The sequence below is a fragment of the Mus caroli genome, chromosome 4, assembly GCF_900094665.2.
Source record: "Mus caroli chromosome 4, CAROLI_EIJ_v1.1, whole genome shotgun sequence".
Classification (NCBI taxonomy): Eukaryota; Metazoa; Chordata; class Mammalia; order Rodentia; family Muridae; genus Mus; species Mus caroli.
Genome location: NC_034573.1, coordinates 37,690,549 through 37,701,798, shown reverse-complemented (window position 1 = coordinate 37,701,798; position 11,250 = coordinate 37,690,549). Strand labels below are relative to the sequence as shown.

The 11,250-nt window shown below is 44.1% G+C and overlaps 1 long non-coding RNA gene across 1 annotated transcript in view; it reads right to left on the bottom strand.

Moving 5' to 3' along the window:
- Positions 1–2,067: 2,067 nt before the first annotated feature.
- The window catches only part of LOC110292756, a 21,452-nt gene continuing 12,269 nt past the window's right edge, over positions 2,068–11,250 (bottom strand). Inside the window, exons 2-3 of the long non-coding RNA XR_002377743.1 lie at positions 3,852–3,931; positions 2,068–3,057 (exon numbers count right to left, since the gene is read on the bottom strand). This is a non-coding gene — a long non-coding RNA (uncharacterized LOC110292756). The remainder of the gene's footprint in view (positions 3,058–3,851; positions 3,932–11,250) is intronic.

The window sequence follows — 11,250 nt, the reverse complement described above, 5'->3', positions numbered from 1 at the left end:
GAAGGAGGGAGTAGGGAATTTCCAGATCTAAACAATATCTATTCTAAAATGATTGATTTCTCAAGAAATGGGTATGAGAGGGAAACAAGGAAGGAGTTTAATGAAGGTGCAGTAACTCCAGATTGGCCCCGACTGTGGTTGCTGGGGAGATTTTCCGACTCTATCCCATCAACCAATATCACAAACACCTGGCAGTGAGATGCAGCAGTGGGCACACACCTGGGTTCAAGGAATGGTCAGAGCATTGGCAGACACACAGGTTCCAGGAGCGGCCAGAGCATTGTGCACCTCTATTTTTCTAAATCAGTGAAGCTAGTTCTGCTAACACTGACATCTATTTTGCCAATTCCAGGGCTTCTGTGACCTTTTGCATTCTGTCAGGATCTTTCAGTACCATGCATGCTATATGTCTACGTATGAGTGAGCATGAGGTCCTGAACCCAGTCCTTAGAACCCACATATGGAACTCACACACGTGCAGTCCCAGTACTGAGAAGGGCTGATGGGCAGCCAGAACAAGCTACTTGGGAAACTCTAGGGCAGCAACAGACCCTATATTTAAAAAATAAATAAAAATACAGTTTTCTCAATACCTGAAAAATGGCTCTGAAATGTGCATTTTGTTTTGGAGATATGGTCTCACATCACACCCCAAGCTGGCCTTAAAATCACTGTTTAGCCCAAGCTGGCCTTGACCTTCTCATCCTCCTGCTCCTGCCTCCCAAGCACTGGGCTCACAGGAAGGATTTCCCTTCCTACCTCCATAGGTGGGTCATGGTAATGATTACCTGTAAGCCCTAGGTTACTTTTCAGGGACCTAAAGGCCATTTTTTGTGGAGGCTACCGCATTTGGGTCAGCTCAGGTGTTTGACATCAGAAGAGCATATGCTTTTCTTCTTTTTTTTTTTGTTTTTTTTTTTTTTTTTTTTTTTTTTTTTTTTTTTTTTTTTTTTTTTTGTTTTGTTTTGTTTTGTTTGTTTGTTTTTTTGTTTTTGTTTTTGTTTTGAGACAGGGTTTCTCTGTGTAGCCCTGGCTGTCCTGGAACTCACTGTGTAGACCAGGCTGGCCTCAAACTCAGAAATCTGCCTGCCTCTGTCTCCCAAGTTGAGCCACCACGTCCAGCACATATGCTATTCTTAAAGCATACTAAAGACCCTATTTTCTGGACATGAGCCCTAAAACCTGCTTATGCATGCATGTCCCACAATTGCATGACCTCTGACCGCCTTTCTCTGCACTTTGCAGGATCTACTTCCCCATCCCACAGAAACCTAAGGGCAGAGAAGTGGACTGGACACGTCTATGTTTGGTTCTTTAAGAACCACCTCTCATCTGTCGGTGACTAGCATACTGTGTGGCACTCTGTGGTGGGCAAGATGAGCCTAGTTCAGAAACAAAAGCTCTGCCAGGGAGATTAGACTCTTTATAGGTTTGGGTGATATCAAAACTAAAGGGGCTTCTATGAAGAACAACCATTTGGGCCAAAGATACTAACGAAACATCACAGAGAGTATAATCCAAAATCAGTAGATCTAAAGAAGAATTAGGACCAAAATATTCTATATGAAGTAGATATTCCCAAATAACTAAACATGGTTTACACACTTTCATATATAATGTCATAAAAACAAGACTGCAGCCAAGTGTTGTGGTGCACATCTTTAATCCCAGCACTTGAGAGGCAGAAACGGGTGGATTTCTATGAGTTTGAGGCCAGCCTGGTCTACAGAGTGAGTTCCAGGCCAGCTATGGCTGCATAGTGAGACTTTGTCTCAGAATAACATCAGGGCTGGAAAGATGGCTCAGCAGTTAAGAGCACATACTGCTCTTCTAGAGGGTCTGGCTCTGATCCCAGCACCCACATGGCAGTTCACACCTGCCTGTAACTCCAGCTCCAGACAATTGGACACCCTCTTCTGACCTCTATGGGCAAAACACCCAAGAACATAAAATAATTTTTTAAAAAAAAATTAGTTTTAAAAATAAATCTTGTTAGAGCATTTAAAATAAAACAAAACAACAACCCCCTCCCCAAAACAAAACAAAACAAAACACTAAGATTGGTTAGGTTATCTCTGATTCAAGAATAAGTCTAATTCTTTTATTTCCATAAAAACACATCTGGATCAAACACCAGAGAAGATGAACCGTGTAGCCGACCGATGTAGGCTGTCCTGAATGCCAAAGATGATCACCTAATAACAAAACTGATTTAAGCAAAAATAAATAAATAAATAAATAAATAAATAAATAAATAATGTTTAGATGGGAAAAGAGATGTGGGAACAACAGGTGTGATGGCTGAGGCTGTCAAAAAGAAAAAGCCACTGGGGAGAGTCAGTCAGGCCCCCAGCACCTGCTGGAGCTCACGAGTGAAAGGGGCGTGGCCATGAGATGCTGCCTTTCCCACCAAGTGACAGCTGAGAGCTTCTCTTACCAACCACACATCAACTAGGAGAGAAACTAAAGTACAAAAAAAAAGTCCACTGGTCACCAGAAGTCAAAATACAACAAGTGAAAACTCCAGTGTTGCCGAGCGATAGTGGCGCATGCCTTTAATCCCAGCACTCCGGAGGCAGAGGCAGGAGAATCTCTGTGAGTTCAAGTTATCAACCTGCTCTACAGACCAAGATCTGGGACAGCCAGGGCAACACAGAGAAACCCTGTCTCAAAAAACCAAAAAGAAAGAAAAATTAAAAAAAAAAAGACAACAACCCAATGTTTTACCTTCAAATCTAGGATTTTAAATTAAGATGACACAGATGAAGTCTAGTTCCCAGGAGCCAGAAAGTGAAGTCTATTTATTTAAATAAAGTAAGTGTATGAGCACTACACATATTGAAGGCCATTATTTGAAAGGTAGTCATGGTAACTATAACGGGTCTTCCTTGTAATAAAGTTAGGTAGACACTACCATCCGCACTTGAGGGCAAAATCTATATAAAAGGGATATTTATTTATTTATTTCCTTTTAAGGATTTTCATGTTTTGACCCTAGGATAACTTTCAGGTGCTTGCCCAATATGTGTGAGGCTCTGGTTTCTGCCTTCAGTACCACTTGAAAAGAATTTTAATATTTTTATGTTAGTGTCTAAACATTTTCAAGATTCCCATCTTTTAAGCTGGCTATCTATGATCGCTCCTGCCTATAAATCTGACCCTCCAGAGGCTGAGGCAGGAGGGTTGTGGAGCCATGGGCTTTTCTACCAGGTCTCTTTGTCCCCAGAATAATGACTCTTAGACTTAATTATGTATGACTAAAAGCCTAAGCCATCTAAGCTTTGGGTCATTCTTTGACTAGCTTGGGACTCATGTAACCTATTTATACTAGTCCTTGTCTGTCACACAGCCAGTTCTTCTCAGTTTCATTCATTGCTCTCCTCTGAGTCTGGGGCAAAATCTCCCATGCTTGACTCTTTCCCAGAATTCCCCTTACCCCACCCCCACCCTCCACGCCTGCCAGATATCCCACCTTCTAATCCTGCCTCAGCTCATTAGCCATCAGCTTTTTATTGACAGGCGATCTTCCCCACAGTGCACAAGAGATTGTCTCTACAGGGTTACCTTAAGGCCAGTCTAAACTACAAAAAAAAAAAAAAAAAAAGACTCTATTGCAAGAAACGCCACACACACACACACTCCACTCCAAGGAAATCCAGAAATGCATCATCCTCTGCTAGCTACTTAGTGGCTATATAGTGAGACCTTGTCTCAAGAATATAAGGAAGAAAAGAAAAAAGAAAGGAGGAAGGGAGGGAGAGAGGGAAGAGGGAGGGAAGGAAGGAGAGGGGAGAAAAGGAAAGTTTGAGCTTAATCTTGCATTGGGCCAAAGTTCCATCCCCAGTACTCACAGAGCTTGGTACTCAGGAAAAGGCAACGTAGTCTACATAGTAAGTTCCAAGGTAGCCAAGGTTATATAGTGAGTCTCTGTCTGAAGAAAGGGAGGAAGAGGAAGGGGAGGGGGACTTTTAATAAACGTTAATAAGGCTGAAAGTTCTCTCCATAATGAATGAGATCCCCCCATCCCTCCACTCCTCCCTCTCTCCCTCCTTCCCTATTATTTCCCCGCCCTTCTTGTAATCTCGCTTCTTCTTTCTGCTATTCTGTCATGAGATGATGCAGCAAGGCTCTTGCTAGACCCTTGACCCTTTGACCTCTGATTTCCTAGCTTCTGAAAGTGTAGCAACTTGCTCTTTATAAACATCATAGTCTCAGGCATTCCGTTATAGCAGCAGAAAGTGAACTAAAATCTGCCAGTAAAGAAAAATGGATATGGGGGGGATGGAGAGTTGTAGTGACCAAAAGTGCTCCATGCTCTTCCAGAGGCCTGGAGTTCAGATCCCAGCACCCATGTGGAGCAGTTCACAACTGCTTTGTAACTCCATCTGTGTAGACAGGCTGGATTCGAACTCACAGAGATCTAATTCTTGACCCCTGTGAGTTTCCTCAGATATACATAAAACAACAGCAAAACCCTGGTGATTCTTTTAAGGCCAGATCCATATACTTATTTCCAGAGACAGTGCTTTACTATACAACTGCATGGCTTTCGATGGAACCCCACCGCTGCTTAGACTAAATCAGTAGATTCTTGTTGAGGATGGGGGCAAAAGTGCCCCCATCCAAGTGCCCCAATCTTGTAATCCAAGATCCTCAAGTGGTTGAAGCAGGAGATCCTGAAATTCAAAGCCAGTTTGGACTACAGAACAAGTTTAGGGATAGCTTAGGCAATGAAGTTCTAGCTCAAGATTTAAAAAAAAAAAAATGTTTGGAAGGAGCAGGTGGGGCAGGCAGCTCACACTCATAATGTCAACACATGGAAGGCCAAGGCTGGAAGATTCTCCACAAATTCAAAGCCAGCCCAAGCTACAGAGTTAGACCTTGTTTTAAAATGTAAAATAAAATAGATGAATGATTAAATACTTGACTAGGATTGGTTTGCCTAGTGTAAATTTTTTACAAATGATCTAGGTCGGTGGTTCTCAACCTTCCTAATGCTGTGACCCTTTAATACAGTTTCTCGTGTTTCAGTGACCCCCAACCATAGAATTATTTTTGTTGCTACCTCATAACAGTAACTTTGTTACTGCTATAAGCCATAATGTTAATATCTATAAACCATAATGTTAATATCTCTATTTTCTGGTGGTCTTAGATGGCTCCTGTGAAAGGGGTCACAACCCACCCACCTGTTCAGAACCCCTGATCTAGGTGAAGACTTCTATGAGTTGTTAGCTTACAGGTGACAGTGTGTAGGTGACACCTTGGCCTTGCTGGTAGTCACTTCCTCCCTGAGACTCTTATCATGGCTTTTTCAGTAGCTCATACCCCTGGTCACCTCCCCACCCCAAGCCCAACTTCTCTGTCACTATAGAATGCTTCCTCCTCCTCCAATGTGTGTGGGCTTCTCCCACAAGGCCTCTGTGCTTGGCTTTCTGCATCCTTATGCCCAGGCTTACTTCCCTGTTGAGTTCACTCACAGTCACAGTATCACCCGTCACCTCACACATACCTCCCACCATGACTTGCTTCACTGGGTGTGAACAGACTGCCGCTATTGCTACATAGATAAGGTATTTTGAGATTGCTGGAATTGCAATGAGGTGGTGTAGCAACTTCCTCCTGGAGGAAAGGGGCAGGCAGCCTCCTGGGACTCAGAAGTCCCAGGACTTTCAAGGTTTACCAATTGCTTAACCTTAAGCTTCCAGAGGCCCCTCCCTGAGCTTATGGTGACAATTGCTGCAGAGAGGAGACTCTCAACAGTGTGGATGAGTTGCTGGCAAGTTGTGCTAGGAGACAAAAGGATGTAGCTTTCATGAGTCATCACGGTAGACGACGAGACGTTTTGATGATGTGGGACTCTGACTCACCTGCGCTCCTGTAACTAACCCCTCACCTAGACTCCAAGGAACCCCAGGAAACTCACTCGTTTGTCTAGCTGCCCTTGTCTGGAATCCTTCCTTTGTTCTGTCTTCGGTGTCTTCTCTGGGCTGAACAATGTTTGTTCCCATGGCCCCAGAAAAAGCCACACAACACAGGGTTAGACTTTATGGTGTGACTCCACTGAGAAAAGGCTGCCCGGAGGGTGTGAGGAGAGGCTGACAGCAGCGTCGATGAAGAGATTCCCTCCCACCCCACACAGCAACCAAATAAACATAAATCAGACATAGAAAAGTCAGCGCAGTGTGTTTTTAAAGTTCTTGGGTTAAAAGGGCTAAAGATGTGTCATACTTTGTTTGGGTCAGAAAAAAATAAACAAATTTAATAACTCGTCAAAGGAAGCAATAAATTAGACTTCAGCATTTTAAAACTTTGGCTCTTCAAAAGATGTCGTTAAAAATATTTTTTAAAAAATTAAAAGCTGGGCAAGGTGGCTCACACCTGCAATCCCAAAACATAGGAGACTGGAGCAGGCGGGTAGTGAATTCTGGGGCCAGTCTAGACCACGTGGGGGCTCTGTCTCAAAAAAAAAAAAAGTGAGTACAAGCTGTGAAAATATTCTCTTTCTTTTGAAGAGGGTGTACAAACAGGGTTTCTCTGTGTAGCCCTGGCTGTCTTGGAACTCACTCTGTAGACCAGGCTGGCCTTGAACTGAGATCAGCCTGCCTGTACCTCTCTCTGCCTTCTGAGTGCTGGAATTAAAGGTTTACACCACCACCACACAGCCTGCTCTCCCACATCGTTCCCTCCCTCCATCCACCTCCAATATCTATTTTATATCCTCTTCTGAGTGAGATTAAAGCATCCTTCCTTGGGATCTTTAAGCTCCTTTGGGTGTGTGGATTGTAACATGGTTATCCTATATTTTATGGTTAATATCCACTTATAAGCGAGTACATACCACGCATGTCTTTTTGGGTCTGGGTTACTTCACTCAGGGTGACATTTTCTAGTTCCATTCATGATGTGCTTGTTTTTAATAAGTGAACAATACTCCACTGTGTAAATGAACCACGTTTTCTGTGTCCATTCTTCAGGTGAAGGATATCTGGGTTGTTTACAATTTCTGGCTATTATGAGTAAAGCTGCTATTATCATAGTCAAGCAAGTGTCCCTTATTGTGTGGTAGAACATTTTTTTGGTATATGCCCAGGAGTGGTATGCTGGGTCTTGAAATAGAACTATTCCCAATTTTTTGAGAAACCAACCAAATTGATTTCCAAAGTGGCTGTACAAGTTTACACTCCTACCAGCAATGGAGGAGTGTTCCCTTTGCTTCACATCCTTGCTAGCATGAGCTGTCACTTACATTTTTGATCTTAGCCATTCTGACATGTGTAAGATGGAATCACTGAGTTGTTTTGATTTGCATTTTCCTGATGACTAAGGACATTGAACATTTCTTTAAGTGCTTCTCAGTCATTAGAGATTCCTCTGTTGAGAATTCTGTTTAGATCTGTAACTCATTTTTAATTGGGTTATTTGGTTTGTTGGTGTCTAATTTCTTGAGTTCTTCATATATTTTAGATATTAGTCCTCTGTTGGATTAGGGTTGGTGAATATCTTTCCCCTTTCTGTAGGCTGCCAAAGAAATTAAGGAAGATATCAGAAGATGGAAAAATCTCCTGTGCTCATGGATTGGTAGGATTAACATAGTAAAAATGGCCATCTTACCAAAAGCAATCTACAGATTAAATCCAATTTCCGTTAAAATTCCAAAACAATTTTTTATAGAACTTGAAAGAGCAATTCCCATCTTCATATGGTAAAACAAAAACCCCAAGTTATCTAAAACAATCCTGTATAATAAAAGAACTCCTAGAGGTATCACCATCCCTGATTTCAAGCTGTACTACAGAACAAAAATAAGAACTGAATGGCACAAAAACAGACAGGTTGATCTGTAGCTGCCTGCGTCCACACGAACTGGGTTCCTGAGTGGGAGGCTGGAGCTGTAAGGAAGGAAACAGCAAGAGAAGAAAGGAGACCAAGACAGATTTCTGATCAAAGTCTAATGTTTACTAAGTGTCTGTGCTTATAAAGGGGGGAGGCCCATCTCCTGCCACGCCAGGCTTCTTGATGCTTTGTTGCCAAGTTGTTAGCACTCAATCTACCAGAGCTGTTAGCATTAGGTCGCCAATACCACAGGTTGTCAGCTATCTCAGGAATATCTCAGGAAGACAGGTTCAGCCTCTCAGCAGGTCGGGTGCAGGTGACAGAGCAATAGAATGGAAGACTCCACCCCAGGTGGTCTCATTCACAGTGGCAGCATAGGTCTGAATCAGCCTGTTCAAGGCTGGGGAGGCTACATTGATCAGTGGAATAGAATTGAAGACATAGGAGTAAAACCACACACCTATGGACACTTGATTTTTGACAAAAAAGCCAAAACTATACAATGGAAAAAGGAAAGCATCTTCAACAAATGGTGCTAGTCTAACTGGATGTCAGCATGTAGAACATTTATCACCCCACACAAATTCAAATCCAAGTGGATCAAAGACCTCAACATAAAACCAGATACACTGATCTAATAGAAGAGAAAGTGGGGAACCGCCTTGAACACATTGGCACAGGAGACAACTTCCTGAACAGAACACCAGCAATCAGCTCAGGCACTAAGATCAACAATTAATAAATGAGATTTCACTCAGAAGGGGATATAAAATAGATACTGAAGGTGGATGGAGGGAGGGAACTATGTGGGAGAAGGGGTAGGGAGAGATGGGGATCAGGTGGGGGGGGGCAGCAGGAGAGGGAATGGAAATTGGTGGGAGGAGGGAGCATCTCTGGGATGATGAGGAGACATAGGACAGGGGAGGCTCCTGGTAGTCTATAGGGTGACCCTAGCTGAGACTCCGATCAGCTGGGGGTACAGAGACTTAAGGGGCCACATCCTGTAGCCAGGAGGGAGTTCAGTGGAGGGAAGGGGATACCAACCCATTCATAAAACCTTTGATCCAAAATGTGTCCTCCCTATAAGATGTGCAGGGATAAAGACTGAGCAGAGAGTGAGGAAATGGCTGACCAATCACTGGCCCAACTTGGGACTTATCCCAATTGGAGAGAGACATCTCCTGACATTATTAATTAGACTCTGCTATGCTTGCAGACAGGAGTCTAGCATAACTGTCTTCTACGAGGCTTCGCCCAGCAGCTGACGAAAACAGATGCAGAGACCCACAGTCCAACATCAGGTGAAGCTCGGGGAGTCTTGTGGAAGAGTGGGGGTTAGGATTGAGCGAGCTGGAGGGGTCAAGGACCCCACAAAAAAACATATAGAATCAACTAAACTGGTCTGTAGGGGCTCACAGAGACTAAACCACCAACCAAATGGGCATGCAGGGGCTGGACCAAGGCCCCCTACATATTTGTAGCAGATGTGCAGCTTGGGCTTTATGTGGGTCCCCCAACAACTGAAGCATGGGCTGTCTCTGACTTGGTTGCCTAGAATGCCTGGTCTGGGCTCAGTGGGAGAAGGTGTACTTAATTCTGCTATGACCTGATGTGTCAGGGCAGGTTGGTACCCATGGGGGGCTTCCCCTTCTCTGAGGAGAAGGGAAGGGGGAGGTGGGGCAAAGAGTATGTGAGGATAGGTCTGGAAAAGGGGGGCTGTGATCAGGATGTAAAGTGAATTTATAGATAAATTAATGAAAAAAAGAACATTTAACAGTCAATAATAAGAACATTCATGTTTTTAGTGGGAAAAAGAAAGAGGAGGGACAGAACTATTCTGTGCCTTTGCTGGGAGCGAGATTGCTACGTAGGCACATAGGCATGTACATCTGTCAGTTTGTCACATCATACACTAAAATAGGTGTGCTACTGGGCATGGCGGCTCATCCCTACAATCCCAGCACAGAGTGGGCTAAGATGGAAGGGCTGCTGAGTTTGAGACTAGCCAAGGCATATAGTGGGTTTCTGGCCAGCCTGGATGACAGAGTGAGACTTTGCCTCAAGCCTCCCACAATTGGCAAAGTGTAAATTGTGTATCGATACAGTTTTAAAAAAATTATTCTGAAGCAGTTAAAGAGTTACTTTTAAGTCATTGCTGTTATCAATTGTGGCTGGCCAAAGAGACCACTGGCAAAGGTTTATCAGGTAATTAGAATATGGTTAGCTTGTTGCTTTCATTATATGTTCAGTGCAAACAACACATCAGGGGAGTTGTACACCCCCCATGAGTTAACCTAAACTTATTTATTAATTTACTTACTTATTTAGACAGAGTTTCACAGATTTTTAGGCTTTCCTGGAACTTCCCACATAGCCCCATGCTTCAGGGACCATGCTGGGACCACTGGCCTAAGCCATCATATCACTTTTTTAAGAACCATCTCCAAGCTTGAATGAGCGGCAATAAGACATCATCAGAAGGCTGATGCTGCCAAAATAAAGACACTCCGTTATGGCAAAACAGAGCATTTTGACTGTGTAATCTCATGGGATCCTGAGCCCTTTAAGAGAACCATCTGGAGACAGACAAACTTGACTCTGCACAATCAATAAGACACAGGGAAGAGCGGTTTGCCATTGGACATGCAGTTGTTAGAAAAGCTGGATGGATGTGGGGTTTCTTTGTAACTTAGCCAGCTTTGACCACCTGGCACTGAAAAGACCCAGGAAAGGAAAAACCAAGGTTAAACCCACTCGCTCCCCTGCCTGCTCCCTTCCACGGCTCTCTTCCATGGAGTCCCTTCCCTCGCTGCTCTCACCCCTCAGCACAGTGTTACCACCACACCAGGGGGGCTTCGGAGAGACAAAGGCTTAAATTAGAAAAGGTCTAGGTCCAAAGCATATAGATAAGAAAGGGGAGCTGACGGGATTCGGTGTAGTGGACCCACCTGTCATTCTGTGTCACAACACACAGGCCACCTTTCTGTGTACTCTGAAGTCCTCCCCAGCAATCTTCTCCACCTTCTAGGTGCTGACCTTCTTGGAAGAATAAAATCCTTAGCTCTCTCCCTCCATAGGAACATGAGGACTCCCAGGGTTCCTCCTTCAGTTCATACTTTTAAAAACATCTAGTAATTTTATTTGCTGGTGTGTGCGCGTGCGCGCGTGCATGTGCATACATGCATGTGTGTGTGTGTGTGGTGGGGCAGGTATTTGTGTGCTGGTGCCCACGGATGCTGGAAGATGGTGTTGGATCCCCTGGAGCTGGAGCTGGAGCTGGAGCTGGAGCTGGAGCTGGAGCAGGAGCAGGAGCAGGAGCAGGAGCGGGAGCAGGGAGCAGGAGCAGGAGCAGGAGCAGGAGCAGGAGCAGGAGCAGGAGCAGGAGCAGGAGCAGGAGCAGGAGCAGGAGCAGGA